This window comes from Camelus ferus, chromosome 27 (genome assembly GCF_009834535.1).
Source record: "Camelus ferus isolate YT-003-E chromosome 27, BCGSAC_Cfer_1.0, whole genome shotgun sequence".
In the NCBI taxonomy this organism is placed as follows: domain Eukaryota; kingdom Metazoa; phylum Chordata; class Mammalia; order Artiodactyla; family Camelidae; genus Camelus; species Camelus ferus.
This window is the reverse complement of record NC_045722.1, coordinates 15,152,554-15,171,265: the sequence shown is the minus strand read 5'-3', so window position 1 is coordinate 15,171,265 and position 18,712 is coordinate 15,152,554.

Genomic DNA, 18,712 nt, shown 5'->3' with positions numbered 1-18,712 from the left:
CTAAGAGGAGGTAATTGAATAAATGCACGTGCCTCCATTCCTTATTACATCACGTTAAAGTCACAGTGAGAGGGTCTTTAAAATAAACCCCCAAGGATCAAAAGAAGAGAGAAGACAATACCTATAGCAGTTACTAAGCTGGGAAGCAAAAAGTGTAAGTGGTATCTGACATCGCAGACCCAGAAATACTGAGCTCTAAGCCAGCAATGGGAAGGTAACCAGGATCGCCTAAAAGCTCAAGAGTTGGCAGTATAATTTTTCTCTAGAGACAGAGGTAAAAGCATGGGTGAAAACAGGGTTGAATTCTATTTCAGGAGCAATAGAGCCTAGCTCTTCTACCTGCTCTGGATGGCTGCCCCTCCACCATCTGGACATTTCTTTTCTGCAGGGTCTCTGAGCAGGAGCTCTCCAAACACAAAGTGCTGAAAATTCTAGAAATAAGTAATCATTTGTATAGTGAATACTGATATCCTCCAGCTTTTCCTCCCAAATGGTTGTAAAGAGGATAGAAGACACTCGGGCAGAAGATAAAAAGATTCTTCTCTGGAGAAAATCTTACCTGCTCAACTGAACATATCTAAAGATACTGGTGTTGGAGGGCAGTTCCCAGAAAACTGACCCAGCCAGATCACCTTCCAAGGAAGCCTACAAACAGAGTTTCTAACAGCTTTTAGATACTCCATTTTTTAACAGAAACAGACAACTAAAAGTCACCAGATATCTGAGGAAAGTTTCTAACATAAAAGGCAGAGACCACAGCAAACAGATAAATAAAGACAGCCTGGATGATAAAAGGACTGTGTGAAGAGATAAAACCTTCAAAAGCCCATCATGAGTATCCTCAGAAAAAAAAAGCAGATATTATTTTCATGAAACAAGAATTCAATCCAAAGAATGAGAAAGTTCTTTAAAATTAAAAAATATGAGTGGGGAGGGTATAGCTCAGTGGTAGAGTGTGTGCTTAGCAATGCACGAGGTCCTGGACTCAATCCCCAGTACCTCCATTTAAAAAATTAATGTAAATAAAGAAATCTAATTACTCTCCCCCCAAAACAAAAAACAAAACAAACTAAATAAATAAATAATTTTTAAAAGAAAATTTAAAACATGAAAGCCAAGTATTTTAAAATTATCATTAGGATAGGAAGACAAAGTGGAGAAAAGATTTTTATTTCCCTCAGAAATAAAGCTAAAAGAAAAAGCTGAAAAAGAGGAGGAAAAAAAGCAAGACAGTTTGAGGATATTCAACACCCAAATGATCAGAATTCCAGAAAGAAAGAAAAACAGAGGCAGAGACAAAAAGCAGAGAGAAAAATAACAAGACACTCAAAAACATAAAGAAAATTTCCCAAAGTCAAAAGACGTAATTTCCCAGGTAGAAACACATGAAAAAGAAAAAAAATCCCAGAGCAAAATATACCACCCAAAAAAACTGGAAGATACAGCAAAGAGAAGATTCCATGAGTTTCCAGAAAGGAAAAATAAAAACATGTTGTTTACAACAGATTAAGAATCAGAATGGTTACCGGTTTCTTAATAGCAATGCCAGAAGCTGGAAAATAATGGAGCAATATCTTCCAAATTTGAAGGGGAAATTATTTCCAATTTCAAATGCTATACTGAGCCAATCACTTCAGTGTAATAAAGAATAAAGTCATTTTTCATAAAAATTTGCTTCAACATATCCCTTGTCGGGAAGTTATTGGAAGAAGTGTTTCACCAAAATTAGAGAGTAAATAAAGGAACTAAGAAATGAATAGGATCTAAGAAATAGGGGTCCAACCCAATAAAAAAAGGCAAAACAATTCCCATGTTGATGGTTAAGGAAGACCCCACACTGACATCAGTGCAAGAGGCAACCACTCCATACTGGAGTGAGAAAAAAGCTCGAGGATGGATGACTCCAAGCAGATAAAATTCATGGAATCCTGGGTGTGCTTTAAAGGTACACAAAGAAAATTAAGCAATGGGGAGAGATTGAGAATGATTTAACTACACAATAAAATTAAAACATCCCAGGAAAAAAATTATTAACTCCAGAGAAAGAAAATATTATTCCAGAAAGGAAAATTTATCATGGCACATATGGCTTCACTATGAATAGCATTTATACATAGCACAAAAATGTAAATGTTGAATATTGATCTAACCAAAATGATAGGACTATTTAGGGAGGATTGGGTGAAGGGGAGGATAAGAAATGTTCCTGTATACAGAAAAGAGAAATTAGAGAATGCTTGAATCCCCCAAAATAGAGCAGTAACAGAATAGCATATTATTTAATGATGTGAAAACAAATATCAAAAGAAGTAGCTACAAGAATTGAAAATGATTGCCTGTGAACAGAGACACTGGAGGCAGGAGAATGCTAGAATTCATATAAGCCTAATGGAATTACCTAACCCTTCTAAACACTATGCATGTTAGAAGTTAAAACTTGAAAGCTAGTGTTTGTCTCCACATACACACACGTACATGCAGATATTTGACACACCCAACACAAGATAGAAAACCTATACCTAGAAAACGGACTTTGACTGGATCCAAAAAGGACGAGGAGGCATTAAGGAGAGATGAGAGAGACTGACGTCACAAATAAGAAGGAGAGATCAAAGCATAATTTTCACCCTTCTAACATTGCCTCGGGCTCTCCACTTTGGAAGAGCACATATGGACTCCATGCGGGCTGCCCCCTCACCCCATCATTAGTCATTAGAACAGTGTTTCCCAATCATTTTCATTACACATATTATTTAAATAGGTGTTTATGCTGCATAATTGATTAAGGATTTGGAAGAAGCACAGTCAGGGCAGTGTGAAGGGAGAGGAAGGGGGGAGCATTGATAAGTTGTAAATCCATACCCATCAAGGAACTCACAAAGGCCAACTGATTGGCTAAATGATTGACAGATGCAGACCTAATAAATGGGAGTGGCTGACTGCCATAGATTAAAGAACCTCCTTCATCTTGCCCCTCTCCCCATTACATCAACATTTGGTGAGGGATGGATTCAGAAGGGTGGGTTTTCCCTCTTGTAGACCCCTGACTGTGCAGAGGTCTATTTGAGAATGTCCCAAAAGTTACCTCAAAACCTCAACAAATGCCTTCTTATGCCCAAAACTCCATAAACTGGATTTCTGTCCCCAGGGAAACAAACCTGTTATGAGAAGACAATTTTAAATCAATTCTGCTCACCAAAATTAAAGTTTTCAACACTAATGAAGGTATTTCAAACAAGATGTCTTGGCCTTTCCTGGGGCAGAGGGGTGCAAGCCAAGAGTGGATTTGTGCCCCTATCTTTTACAGAAAAAGAAGAGACTTATGTATTTTCATTTTTCTAGGCTTGCCTAATGATTTTTTTAAATAAAGATATAATTGGCATATAACATTATGTAAGCTTAAGGTGTACAACATGTTGATTTGATACACTTCTATATTGCAATATGATTACTGCCATGGTGGTAGTTAACACTTCTATCACAGCCATATAATTACCATTTCTTTTTTGAGAACATTTAAGATCTAGTCTCTTAGAAACTTTGAAGTATATAGTACAGTATGCAGCTGCCTACAGTCATTATGCTGTGCGTTAGCTCTCCAGGACTTATTGATCTCCTAATTGCAAGTTTGTGCCCTTCGACCAGCATCCCCCCAATTCTCCCACCCCTCACATGCCAGGGTTGGGGGGCACTGGGAGATGCCTTTTTCAATACCATCCAGGGTTTACACCCCTCTTTCCCACATCCCTATGTTCCACTGCTGCCCATGAATTCTGATCACTTATTCCCTTGTGGCATATTTATCACTGATTATCTACAGGCAAGTGGCTCTTCTTGGGGTTACAGGTGGCAATCTATTGCTTTTCCTTAAATGTCAGTTTGATTAGTTTAATTGTAAGGTCAAAGTTATTGCCTTTACCTCCAAGTGCTTGGGGGGAGGTCTCATGGACTGCTTAAAGAAGCTGGCCCCTCTCTGCCTCTGACTTGTGTGATCCTGAGCAAGTTACTTAACCTCTTATCTGTAAAAAGGGAAATATAGTATCAAGGCCGTCATGAGTCTGAAACAAAGTAATGAATACAAAATTCCTAGCCCAGGGTCCATACTCAGGGAGTGCTGAATGGTACAGTCTAGTTCCTTCCGCTCTGAGACCACTCCACATGGAGGACCCTAAGACAACCACAGCCCTGGTCAGTGGGACAAACACAAGACTCCAGACCGTACCGCTGCTCTGCCTTGAGATTACTCAGTGACACCTGAGTCTGCCCATCCCCATCCCTCATATCAAGTGCTTCAAGTACAATGTCTGCTCACTCTTCAGAAGGACAAGGAGCAAAGAGACCCTCCCTGGTATTTTAGACAATAAAAGCATTTTGACATTTAATGGAGGCAGAGTTCATGATCAACCCAAGCACAGGTTTTCCAACTGGTAATCAAGAGGTCCCATCACTCTGCTCCTACAGTCTATCAGTCAAATAGCCCCTTTTCTCTCTAACCCTAGTTTAGAGTCACCTGGCCTCCTTCCAGCTGACTCACAAAGCCAGATGAAGCCCTTCAATCCAGTTCCTCTTATAAAGGGGCAACTGCTCAAATGATGGGCAGTGCAACCAGTTTCAGGTGACCTGAGGGTCCCACTAGGGCTATCTGGGCAAGGATGCTCTACTCTCAGCCACTCACAGTTCAAAGACTCAATGTACGGAGCAGTGGAGCATAGGATCAGAAAGAGGAGGAAAATTGCTGCCTTAATTCCTATCTCTCTGGCAGAGGGGAGGTTATAAAAGGCTGATTTCTGAGCAGTGAACCAGAAATTAGTTAATCTCTCCTGTTACTTAGTTGCATTCTCCCAGGCAAACACATCATATCTCCGAGTCTCCTCTGTGAAGAGAAGGAGTGGGAGTCGAGGTTCTTAAGACCCCTTTGCACCACTAGGGTTCTGACTCCTAATTCCAAAGCACTTTTCTGCAAACGTCATAAATAGTCCACTATACATGAGACAGGGAAGAGAAACAGATCAACTGTCATTACAGGATAGTGGAAACTTGCTATCTTCTCCAAGTTTGGCATTGGAGCCAAAGATTAAGTACCAAACAATAGTTGTCAAGAACCCTCTCATTTAAAGTCAGGTTCTAAACATTCTAAGCAAGACTTGCAAAGGGCAGAGTTAAAAACCAGTTTTGCCAGCATAGACTGTTATCTGCCTCCCAGCTTTGTAAGAAAAGACTAAAATTTCACTGGGAGCTTAGAGTGAGGACTTCATAAAAGGGTTGTGTTCCATAAGTACCTCCTTCTTACACATTTCTCATAGGTGGGAAAATGCGTCCCCATCATTTTAAAGCAAGTAAATTGCATGAAGAAGAACCTCAAAACAACCACTCAGACAGATTGACAGGTGTTCCAAAGTTTGAAGAACTCAGGGACTGCTATTCACAATGGAATAAAACCCAAAGACAAGAGTTTGGATTGGAAGAAAGGGGCAGAGAGGAAAGAGAAAGATTTGTATTGGGAGTGGCCCATAACTCAAGTTGTGCCAGACAAAGATGTGTGTTTGCCATGGGCTTAATGTAGACTCCGCAATAGGGAACCAACCATAGATCTTGAAAAAGACTACCCCTAAAATCTTCCTGCCAGGGGTGGGCGTCCCCCAACTTTAGCAGGAAGAGCTGCACTGTGCCATCAGAGTAGATGGGTCTTGCAGCTTTTATCAATTCTGACAATCTGTAAATTTTAATTAGAGGGTGTAGTTCATTAACATTTAATGTTACTAAATATTGGTCTATTGGTAATACAACCATGTCATTAGATTTAGGCTCACCATTTTATATTTGCTTTACTGCTTTGCTTGTTTTCTATTTGTCCTGCCTGCTTTTTGTCCCTGTTCCTTTTCCCCCAGACTTCTTTTGGATTATTTAAATATTTTTTATGATTCCACTTTAAATCATCCATTGAATTTTTAGATACGCCTCCTTCCATTTTTTCTCATTGAATATCCTATGTATTAAAATACGTAAGGAAGAATAAAGATTTTTGAACTTGGAAATTAAATTTGAATTTTAGAATTGGATGAGATTTTTGAATTTGGAAGTTAAACTGGACAGAATTTCTTTAAACCTAAAATTGTTCAGGAAAATATGGGCTACCCAAGACTTCATCCAATGGATCAGTAAGAATGAGTCCAGAGAACAAGTCTGAAGGGTAGAGGGAAAAAGTAAACCATTTCTGATGGCTCCTTACTAGATCCAGTACATTCAGTGAACTTCTTATAGTGCTATTGTTGTTTTTTCATTGTTATTACAGTTATTACAATTACTCTCAGATGAAAAAATAAAAGCAGAGGAAAGCTGACAGTGAGAAAATAAGAATGACTGAGAGCTGCCTTTATGCCTCACTTTACCACTTGAGAAATATAATCAACATGATGGCTTTTCACAGAGAGAATCGAAGGCTTTTCCCACCTGTTATATTTCCTGTTACATTCTGGATGGGAAATAGATTTTTCTCTCCCTAGGAGCCTGTTAAAAATATTCAAGAACAATACCAACTCTAGACCAAAGTCTGACACAAGTGGAAACATGTTTTATTTCCCTGTTTCTCACACTTTCCTTTTACTAGGAGCTGAGGTATAAGGAGAAAGAAGTGAAAGAACTAAGATTGATTGAATCTCTACTGCGGTTCACACTCTGTGTATGGACTATAAACACATTGTCTCATTTAATCCTCAAAACTCTCCTATCAGCTAGTTGCTATGGTTCCTGCCATTTTATACCGAGCATAAAGCTCAGAGAACCTAGGCACCATGTCCAAAACCTACTTAGAAGTCACCAATTCCTAGGAACTTTAAAAATTGGCATGTAAATAGCACTTCTAAGAATTTCTCCTAATGCAGTTCTCACAGTGATGTCCAAAGGCGTTTACAAGAATATTTTCCAGCACTGTGAACAGTAATGGAAAACTGAAAGCAACCTAAATGCCATCATTAGAATAAGAGCTAGTTATGATACCTTCATATTATAGAATACCATGCAGGTGTTGACAGACAGCATTAAGTTAAAAAAATCACACTCAACTTCTATTCACGGGCCCAAGGAGACATGTTCAAGAATATTCATTGCGTTGGTAACATATACACAGATATGAAGGAACAAGTAGAGGTTATCTACAAGTGGTTCTTTATTGGGGAAGAAAGAGGAGAATAAAGAGGAACTTGTACTTTTTAGTATGGTTTGGTGTTCCATATTTTCATGTTTAACTTGTGTAATTTTTATAAATATCGTATTTTAAGATCTGCATGGTAACTAGGTAAGAAGACAATAGAGTTGTTTTACTGGAACCCTCCCTATTCCTGCAGCTGAGTTCTATAGCCAGGACCTTCCCAGACCTTGAAGAACACTAGGACTGGAAGGTAGGACTATTAATGCTGCTGGTGTAGAGCTGGAAAAGCTGGATCTGAGCAGCCAGATCCATCAGCAGTCCTGAGTAGTAACCTCAGGAAACCTTGCACTTGCTCATGGATAAGTTGAATTGGAAACAAAATTCATGCCAGGTGTGACTTAGAAATAAAGATTACATTTATCATCAATAATAAGGTATGTGAAACACATTAGCAATTCCACACAAGTAGGAGAGCATCTTCTCAAGAGACCTACACAAGAATGCACATGGCAAGAGTGTAGCACTTATATTATGGTATGTCCACGTGGCAGAATAGCATTCGGCAGGGAAATTAAACAGACTAGAGCTATACATTTCATTACAGACAGATCTTGACAAGATAAAATTGAGCCCAGGGAGCTTCAACTGAATCTATAATATTTTGTTTTGACAAAAGGAGGGAGGAGGAGGGGCACTGGATAACAGAAAAAAATAAAAGATTCTGAAGTATATGGAGAAAAATATCCTTTTTTTTTTAACTTTTGAAGATGGATACATAAGTGTTTGTTATACTGTTCTCGGTCTTTCCTGTATCCTTGAAGTATTTCATAAGAAGGAAAAAGAGAAAAGACATAGAAAAGAATACTCTGAGAACACACACCAAAGTTTTAATGGTGACTATCTCTAAAAGATAACATTCTAAATGACTTTAATTTTTCTTTTTGTATTTTTCTATATGTTATAGTTGTACAAGTGAAATATGTTTTATTTATAGCCATAAAATGGGTCATTTTAAAGTTAACATATACAATTTTATGACATGACGAAACTATGTGAAATACAGACATAGCGTAAAGAATTAGAACTAGACCAAGATATTAACAGTTGTTAACCCTTGGAGTTGGGGTTAAGGTGACTTTTTCCTTCTGATTTTTCTCTAGACACCAATTCTTCTATAGTAGAAAAATAATATATTTGCAAAACTTGGGCTAAATAAAAGCTATAGGTGTTAAATGAAAAAAAAATTCAATCTTTTTTTCAGCTCTGTAAAATGTTCATGTTCATAATGATGAACTAAGTTACCCCAAAAATCTGTTTTTAAAGAAAAATTGAATTAGAGTCAGATACTTTCTAAATGAAGTCGGTTACGGAATTGCAATTTATATTGATATTCCAGGAGTGCTCACTCTGCTAATCAAAATATTGAGTCAAATAGCATGAGCTATTCCCTAAATAAATTCTATGAGGTGCGGGGTTATTGGGAAAGGGGGAACATAAGGTCCTAAGTAGCCTCATGACCTGAGTTGTTTTCATTGAGAAGGGAGAATCAGAGTCATTTAATCAATGCAGTGTCTTTTATAAATCTTCAGAAACTCTCCTAGGAAGCCTTTAAGAGATGGATTCCTTATTACTGCTGATATATGTTCCAATTAAATTTTTAGCATTGCTCTCGTGGGACTGCCCAGCCCGAAGGAGGGACGAGGTAATCCCAGCCTTCTGACTCCCCACCATCAACAAGATTCTTGTACATCAGGGAGGCTATGACCAGCCTGTTGACTGCAATCTATAATGTAAAATAATGGCACTGCTCCAGCAATCCTGCAGCTCTAGAATCAGGGCGAAGCTCTGACAACCTCAGATTTTCTGCATGCCTGTGCAGGTAAGTGTCTTCAAATGTAAGAGCATGTTATTTTCTGGAGGAAAAAAAAATCTGGGAGAATTTTACCATCCTCTCCTCTGCCATTCCTCTCCAGTCTACCCGATTAGTAATAGCCAAACGCCAAGAAGCAGCTGCTCTCAGTCATCTGAAGTTGCCCACAGTATGTATTGGGTGATGAGTTTTACAAAGCACACGTGTAATCAGTTATCTTAGGAGACCTGAACAGCAATGACTCAAGGCAGAAATGCCAAGGATGATTGCCCTAAAGTGTACAAATTGATAAAATGAGGCTTGGAGAATTTAAGCAATTTGCCAAGGTTGCCCTTGTAGTGGATAAGCCAGGGTGGCCTTAGACAAGAAGAGAAAAAAAAATGTGAGAGTCATAGTTGGAAAGCTTCAAAGGCAGATAAGCAAATTAAATAATGGATTTTGAAATTTATGTCTCCTTTAGCCCCTTCTCTTTTGCACTTTTCTTGGGTCAATGAAACCCTCCAAATGCATTTCCGTCCACAATTTCATCTTCATTGCTTTAGGGACTTGTGTCTGAGTAGCCACAGGAAAGGCAGTGACCCCTTCCTTTCCCCTAGTTATTTAATGACCTCTTATGCTCTCTACCTTTTCATTTTGCTTTCTCAACACTCATTTAAGACATACAAGGATTTTGCTGCCCCACAAGATTTTGCGTCTTTCTGCTCAACTAATTACCCCCAACTGAAAAATGACTGCTCCACATACTTGGAGATATATGGTAATCAAGCAACTAAATACTCCTTTTGCTAATGACATGTTTTTTCAATATGTTCAAATGAGAGGCTCATTGGAAATTATTCACTTTCTTCTAAGTTGCAAAGGAAAATGAAAGACAAATTATGGCTGTGTAAGCACGTGTTTGCTCGGATTCTATTTCCCTGAATTAATCTGCCATCCACAGATCTATTGACAGCTAGCGCTTTCCTTGAGCCTTTTCACTCACCAGGTGAAAATGATTAAAAGTTTAATTTCCTTGAGGGGTCCTTCAGGTTGGAGACCGCACCTTTGTAATACAGATGTCGCAATGGTCACCAGAGGGAACAAGAGAACGGTGGCTCCCATATGTGTTTCAACAGTGGGAAGAGGGAGAGAGAGTGTGAGAGCCGAAAGGAATTCAGACCCTCACTGATTTTTCAGATGAGGAAACTGAGGCCCAGAGAGGTTAACAGCGTTGATCAAAATCAGCTTGGTATTTTGTAGCAGAGCTGAAACCAGGAGCTAAGAGTTGCAACTACCGGGCCTCTCTCTCCCTGCCTTCCATCCTGCTGCTTGCCCTGTCGGCGGTAAATAAAAGCAAATTCAAGCAATGTAGCTTGGGGAGGAGACTAGGATAGGACAACAATGCACACTTGCAATTTTCTACAAATTCCTTAATTACATAGCTTCATTCATTTATAGAAGCTGCCCCACTCACACATAGCCCAACACACACACAGCCTAGGGGAGGTAATTCATCGTGACCTTCCAGCACTCCGGGTGGCCAGCCCCAGCCAGAATGAAGAAGAGAGGCGAGGGTCAAGGGCAGCAGAGAAGGAGCTGCTCTCCTTCGCTCTGCAGCTCACACCCCTCCCATCGTCCCAGGCTGAGCCATTTTCATTACTTTTCTCTTTGATGAAAACCCCAGAAACCTTGGTCAGGAAGCTCTGCTTATCACATCTGCTCTTAATAATCCATTTTTATCAAACTTTATCTGATGGAACCAAAATATGTTTGATCTTAGTATAAAGCACGTTTATCAGTCCTACAGCTGGAACGACACTGCCTGAAAGCGAGTGGTGCTAAGAGCAAAGTTTATGGAGCCAGAAAGAGAGGAGTTCAAATCCGAAACCCATCACTTTCCAGCTGCAATGCCTTGCCTGAGTCATTCATTTGTTCAAACCCATCTTACTGGGCACGCTTGGCTCCAGGAATGCAAACAGAAACAGACTTTACACTTCAGAGGCACAGCTGGACACTAACACACCTATCACTCAAATTAATTCAAAGGATTAGCTGCTGACAAGGGCTACGAAGGAAGGTCCCTGAAACTATGGGGACCCCCAGCAGGAAGATTTGCCCTACTTACAAAGGTCAAAAGAGACTTTTCCTAGGAAAGGCGGCTGAAGCTGAGATCAGAAGGATAAGTGGACAGCAAGTCGGTGAAGTGGGGAGGAGCCTGCCTCCCAGGCAAGGTGCTGTGGTGGGAGGGACCACATCCAGTCCAGCAGATTGAGTCTGTGCAGTGTGAGCTCAGAGGAGGGGCACACAGTGAGGTCAGAGAAATGGACAGGGACCTGTGGCCCCGGTAAGGAGGTTTGTCCTCATTCTAGGTGTCATGTGAGACATGATCCAACCAAAGCAGGGAGAACAGACTGAGGGGCAACAGGGACACGGGTATACAGGTAGGAGACCGGGGCAGTAATCCACACAAGAGCTAGTAATTGTATAGATGGAAAGAGTGAACAGAATCTAGGGGATTTTCCAGAGCCAAAATCAATAGGCCTTAATGATAGATCAGATACGGGAAGTGAGAGAAAGCGATCTATCAGCTAACTCGTAGGACTTTGCCTTGTGTAACTGGGTAGGTGGCGGTACCTGAAACCAGACCTCTGAACAACAGAATTCAAAGGGGTCCAGACTGGTGACCTAAACTACGGAGCCTCAGTTTCCTCATCTGTAAAATGAGGACAGTAATACCTATATCACAATGTTGTTAGAAGCATTAGAGAAGGTTCTAGAAAGTGACTGGTGGCCCATAGGCTATTCTTTCTTGATCTGATTGTAAATTCAGGAATCCAGACATTCATTTCTTTTCACTCTCTTCTCTGATTGTTCTATCAAATTGGTGATTTACTGAGCTAGTCACCTAACCTCATCTTTGTTAGCCACACTAGCAAACTAGGCAAGGTAGCAATTGCTCTTATAAACTTATTATTGTAAATGAAACTGTTACACTTCAGCTCACAATGGCTCACTTTGCTGTTCAAGGGAAAACATCGATTGCAAGTGCTGTTCATGTGCAACTGTTTTTATTAACCAAGAGTGTCGTACCAGGTCGTTTAAGGGGAACCAAAAAACACTGCTCCCAAATGCAAGGGAGAAAAAAGTAACACGTACACAGCACGTTTGAGTTGATAAAGCCCCATCACTCACACTGTATCAGTGGAACGTCACACTGTACAGGGTAGGGAATGAGAAGGAACTTTAATTGTTATTTTTACAAGTGAGATTAACTTAGGAAAAGTAGCTTGCTCAAGCTCACAAAACAAGGAAGTAACAGAAGTGACTAAAATGTAAGTCTAATAGCTCCCCGTTCTGTGATATGTCTGTCAAAATCCCCCACCTGCCAATGATAAGCCATTCAGTGGAGAATGAATCATGCAGACGCTGAACAGAGGAGCAGGGCAAGATCAAGACTCATTTGAACTTTCACATTGATTACCAGTTTCTTACTATTTATTTATTATTGTTGAATGATTAGTGATGCCAGGTCATATGGTAAACACTTCATGTGTATGGTCTCATTGAATCCTTACAGTAGTTTGTAACATGGGTGGTTTTAAAACTCAGAATTATCGAAGGTAAAGTTGAGAAGGAGGCTTAGAAAGCATAAGTTCTTGCCCAGCTCCTAAATCCTGATCTCTTTCCAAAGCTATGGTACTAGGCTAGCATGCTTGTGTGGGACGTATTTAGTGTATAACAGAGTCAAATACCAGTAAGGCCAATATAATGCAATAAAATGAGTGATTTCACATTATTCTAGTCATTTGGAAATTCATGCAATGTCTCCTATCATCCTAACACAAAAGCATTTACTCTAGCTTCACCTATTCAATGAGCAAACAGGTCTGAGCCCTTACCTGGGGCGGGTACCACTCTGGGTTCTCCAGATTTTGTGTACAGAGCTTTGCATCTCGAATTCTGATCCTGGCTCTGCTCCTTACCAGATGGAAAGCCTTGGGTGAGTTACTTAGCAGCTCGAATACTCAATTTAATAGTCTGTGAAATGGTGATCATAGTTCCAACGTCATAAGGTAAATGGAACCAGATGCACAAAGCATTTAGCATGGTGCCTGGGACGTGGTTGGTGCTCCACGCATATTAGCTATGATTATTTTATATTTTGATGATCCCCCGGATAGCAGAACAGATGTCAGTTTCATTTTATAGAAAGGAAACTGGTTCCAAGACACGAAGTATTTTGTGTAATCTCACACATCTTATAAATGATAAAACAAAGAAGAAACCAAGTCTTCTAAATATAACAGAACAAAATTTTTGTTGTTCAAATCCCCCACAGCTCTGTAAGGAGGGTGGGTCTTGGCATCTGGAGGATTTTGAAAGTAGAATCTGGATGGAGCCAAATTGTTCGTCATAAAGGGATGGATAGATCAAGAAACCTGGATGCTTCAAAAGAAAGGACCAAGAACTAGAGGTATGGAGGGGAAGGTAAGAGAAAGTGGAGGGGTCACAAGACAGAAGGGCTGGAAGGAAAGGAGTGTGCTCAAAAGCATTTGAGAAATTTGCTCTAGGGTGTGCCGTGGAAATTTCTCTTCCTTCTGTCTTCAAAATCGCCATGAAAATCTGGACTACTTATGAAGGCTCTGATTTGAGTCTTGAGATGTGAAGAGGGTGCTGATCCCCACCTAAAGCGGTGAGGAGTAACAGCAGATGAACACAAGGGCAGCCCCCACCTGGCGTTCTCACGGAACAGCAGTGGGGCCCGTGCTGTTTGCTGTGTGAGAACGATGAAAGGTGTGGGATCAGATTGTATTTATCAGGTGAAGGCAGCAAGGGTTTTCAGATTTCTGCACAATCTGAGGAAACATGACAAAGAGCTTCGGCTTCTAAGACACCTTTCTTAGTCTAGTCAGCTTATAGTGGGGACCCAGATCACTCCTTCAAAAGCCATCCGTCCTGCCACAAAGCCTAGAAGAGGATCTTACATTAAGTGCTCTCTGATAGTCTTTGAAGGGATACGCCTGATTTAGAAAGGAGTTAAACTAGAGAATTGTCATTACTGCTCCCAGTTTGTTTTTTCACCATGCTGAATATAGGCATACCAGGAGTTCCCTTATAGCACACCGAAAAATGATGAAATCCCCTTAGTTCTGTCCTTCCCTCTCAGCCAAATACGTGATTGATAAAAAACAGCATCTGTCTTGGCCACATGTTCACTGACATTCAAATACTGGGGTTATTGTGGTTTAAAGTCATATTTGCTTTTATGTCTCTTGACCTAGACATAATAATAATTGCTGTAATAATTACACCTGCTGGTAGTAGGTAGCAAGAGAGATGGGAGAAAAGAGACAAGGGCAGGGAAGAAGGCAGAGACGGTTGGGGAACAAAAATAGACTGAGAAAGCTGATCTCTCGTTAGGGACTGAACGAAAACATGTGGAAGAAGGCAGTCCCCTGGGTGCTCCGTTCACCCTTTCTTCTCTCCTCCTGCCTCCCTTACCCCTATTCAAAATGAACCAAGTAAGGAGGGAAGGGTATAGCTCAAGTGGTAGAGCGCATGCTTAGCATGCCCAAGGTCCTGGGTTCAATCCCCAGTACTTCCTCTGAAAATAAATAAAATAAGTAAACCTAGCTACCTCCCCCCCGAAAAAAATATTAAAAGAAAAATGAACCAAATAAAAGATCAGATGGGATGATAGAAAGATAATGAATGGCATTTGGTGTCAAATGATCTGGTTGTGAGCCCCAACTTCTGCCACTGATTAGCTGTGAGTTTCTACATGGAATGAGGTATCCTTTTTGGCTTCGTTTTGTCTCATGTGTAAAACAAGTTTGTGAGTATTATCAACGAGATAATGCAAGTACTCAGTACATCTCTATGAATACTTATATACGTTTAATGTTTAATGTTAATTAATGAACAAACATAAATTAGATTGAAGATTTTACCTTAAGACCTAAAACTGTAAAACTCCTAGAAGAAAACGTAGGAGAGAAGCTTCAGGACATTGGGCTTGGCAATGATTTCTTGGATATGACGCCAAAAGCACAAGCAACAAAAGCAAAAGCAGACAAATGAGACTACGTGAAACTGAAAAGCTTCTGTGCAGCAAAGGGATCAAAGAACAGAGTGAAAAGCCAACCTCTGGAATGGAAGAAAATATTTTCAACGCGTATGTCTGGTAAGGAATTACTACCCAAAATATAAGGAACTCCAACTACTCAGTAGCATAAGAATAAATAATCTGATTTAAAAGTGAGGCAAAGGACCTGAAAAGACATTTCTCCCCAAAAGACTGTGACTATAAATTGCTCGACCAAGGGTGCCAGATTCAGGACTTCCCTTTTGCCCAGCTCTTCCATCACCAGCCAACAAGCATACATTCACCTGTCTTCTGAGCCAAGCTATGCCACCCATCGGCCTGACTGCAGTACAAGCCCAGCCAGCCTGGGGTGGCCAGAGCAGAGGCAGAGGCACAAGAAGAAAGTCCGAGTCAGGAATGCAGGGAGGCCCCCACCTGGCCACAGAATCTTGGTGGCCTGTCAGAAAGATGGTCTGATGCACATCTCTCCGTGTTCATGCTTCAGATTTACTATTCATGAGAAGACTGCTATGAAACAGAAGGTTGCTCGGTGAAGTTTGCATTCCCTATGGCTGGTGTGCATGAGCTGGTCAAGACCACGCAGATAAATATGGCAATGGAATTTCAATAAGCTGCCACAGGTGAGCAGACGATGGTCCATGGGTGAAATGTGCCCCATCACCTGTTTCTGGAAGGTCTGTGAACCAAGGATGGATTTACATTTTTTAACTGTTGGAAAAATTCAAAAGAAGATCATTTCATTTTATGTGAAAATTATATGAAATTATGTGAAAATTATATACAATTCAAGTTTATCATCCTTAAGTAAAGTTTTATTGAAACACAGCCAGTGCAATCATGTACATATTGTCTACTTTCCCACTACAACAGCAGAGTTGAGTATTTGCAACAGAGCCCATATGGCCAGCAAAGCCTACAATATTTACAATCTAGCTCTTCACGGAAAATGTTTGTTGCCCTCTGAGCTATGGCACATTGCTGCTCAAAGGCTACAAATCCATTTATCCCCACGGTGCGTGCCAACACTAAACTCCCTTTCATTTCAGCCTGACCCACTTCATCAGCTGTGAACTTACTGCCTTCACTCTTGCCCTTTTTTAAAACATAATTTTCATAACCTTCTTCATGCCGTCTCCCTTTTCAAAAGCCTTCTATATACTTTTATAATTAGGAGAAAAAATCTTCTATTATTCCAATGGTTCTTCATCATTATAGAACAAAGTCCAAAATAGTTGTAATATGCATGTAAAGCCATTCAAATCTGGCCTCAGTCTCCCCATCACTTCTGGAATAAGCATCCTCCTGCCAAAATTCCCTCTTTGCCAGCACGATGCTTTTCACCTTCATCTACTAACAGCTTCCTCACAGCCCTCAAAGTCCAGCCCAAAGCACCACTCCCCACTTCCTCATCTCCTCAATCAAAAGACTATGTTTCGTTCATCGACTGTTCCCCCAAAGCACATATTTTTTATAAACTTCTGCAGTGAGACATATCATAATACCTTGAAATGATTTATGTCTGTCTGTCTGTATGTGTGTATGTCTAGCCTGACCCACCGTATTTATTAGCAAGTGAGCCACAAACACATTTTCTTCATCTTTATGACTCCATCACTTGGCATGAACAAAGAACATAATGGGTGTTTATAGAACTTAATAATAATAATAATAGTTATGATTCCTTTTATTGCCTTTTTATTGCAGGAGTTTAGAACATGATTCTTCCAAATGAAAATAGCCACAGACATAAGACATGTGACATCAGATAAGCCATTTAACTTTTCTGAGATTTCCCTTTTCAAATTTTTCCCTGGATAGAAGACAAGGATGAGACCTCACCGGCTGACTTTATCTACTTCATGAGAGAGGATGATAATCAGTCATAAGAATAACAACCAGCGTGAATAGTATACATTCACGTTTCTTAAAAGTGCTAGTTCAAAAAGTACTCTCATCCATGAGATATTTTATCCTGGCAAAAAAACAATGAAGCCCAAATAACATAATGTCAGTAAAAGCTCTTTATAAATTGTAAAGTACACATGTGAAATAATATGGTTATTAGTTTCTATTATAATAAGCACCTGGCATAGTTTAAAAGATCACATGTAGAATAGATAAACAAGATTACACTGTATAGCACGGGGAAATATATGCAAGATCTTATAGTAGCTCACAGAGGAAAAAAAATGTGACAATGAATATATATATGTTCATGTATAATTGAAAAATTGGGCTCTACACTGGAATTTGACACAACATTGTAAAATTATTATAAATCAATAAAAAATGTTTAAAAAAAATAAAAGATCACAACCTAGCCTGGCTGGTAGAAGTCTGTCTGGAGGGCTCCAGTACATTGCAGAGGAGCAGGTAATTTTATTTTGCATGATAATGATATGCCTTCTGGCTGCCTCTACTTCAACTTCCTCAGGAGGAAATGAAATACTATACAAGTGCATGGAAGTTAGATTGATAAGAAACTCAGGACTGTCCTCACTTTGCAAATCAGAAACCCACTCTTCAGGGCCAGAGGTGATTTGCCTTAGACCTTCCAGCAAGTGAGAGGGGATTGGAATTCAAACTAAGGTCCTCAGACTGCCAGTCTCTCATCTTTCTATCGTACCAAGAGCCGATCGCATTAAACCTTTTCATGCCATTTCCTTGCTCAAAAGCCTTCTACATACTTTTGTAATCAGGAGAAAGAATCTTCTATTATTCCAATGGTTCTCTATCATTTATGCAACAAAGTCCAAAGCAGTGATCTTCCTCTAAAGCCATTCAAAACTAGCCTCAGTCACCCTATCACTTCAGCAATAAGCGCCCTGCCAAGACAAGCCTCGCATTATTATTTCACACGAACAGTTCCTCTGAGGCAAGCGTGCCTGGCATTTTTATATTATTTTAGGTTAAGTATGCCAGAAGTCATGGGAAAAGCTATCATCTATTCTGACAACTTCATAGAGATTAGAAAACTGAGACTAAGAGATTACAAATGATTTGTCTAAGATCATGTAATTAAAGAGAACATCAGGAATCCAGCCAGGACACTTCCCAAACACCAACCCCTGGTCCCTAAACAGTTACATTTTATCTTCTGTGGCAACCGGCCTCAAAGGTGACCTCCAATGAACTCTGTCGCCTAAGAATCACACTCCTGTGTTATCTCCTCCCATCTGAAGAGGGCTGACTTGTATAACCAATAGGATATTGTGAAAATTACAATGTGCAACTTTCGAGACTAGGTCATAAAAGACCCTGTGGCTTCGGTCTTGTGCTCGTGGATCATTTGCACTGAGGGAAGCCAACCATTACGTTGTGAGGACACTCAAGAGCCCTTTGGAGCGGTCCACATGGCAAGGAACACAAACATCCTGTCTAGGTGACTGAGCCTTTTTAGAAATGGGTCCTCCAGCCCCATTCAAGCCTTTAAATGACGGCAGTCCCTGCCAATATCTTGACTATAACCTCATGAAAGACCCAGATCCAGAAACCCCTGACCAAATTTCTCCTGAATTCCCAACATACAGAAGCTGTGTGAATAATAAATGTTTATTGCTATTTAAATCACTTAGTTTTGACATTAACTTGTTAAGCAGCAATAAATAAC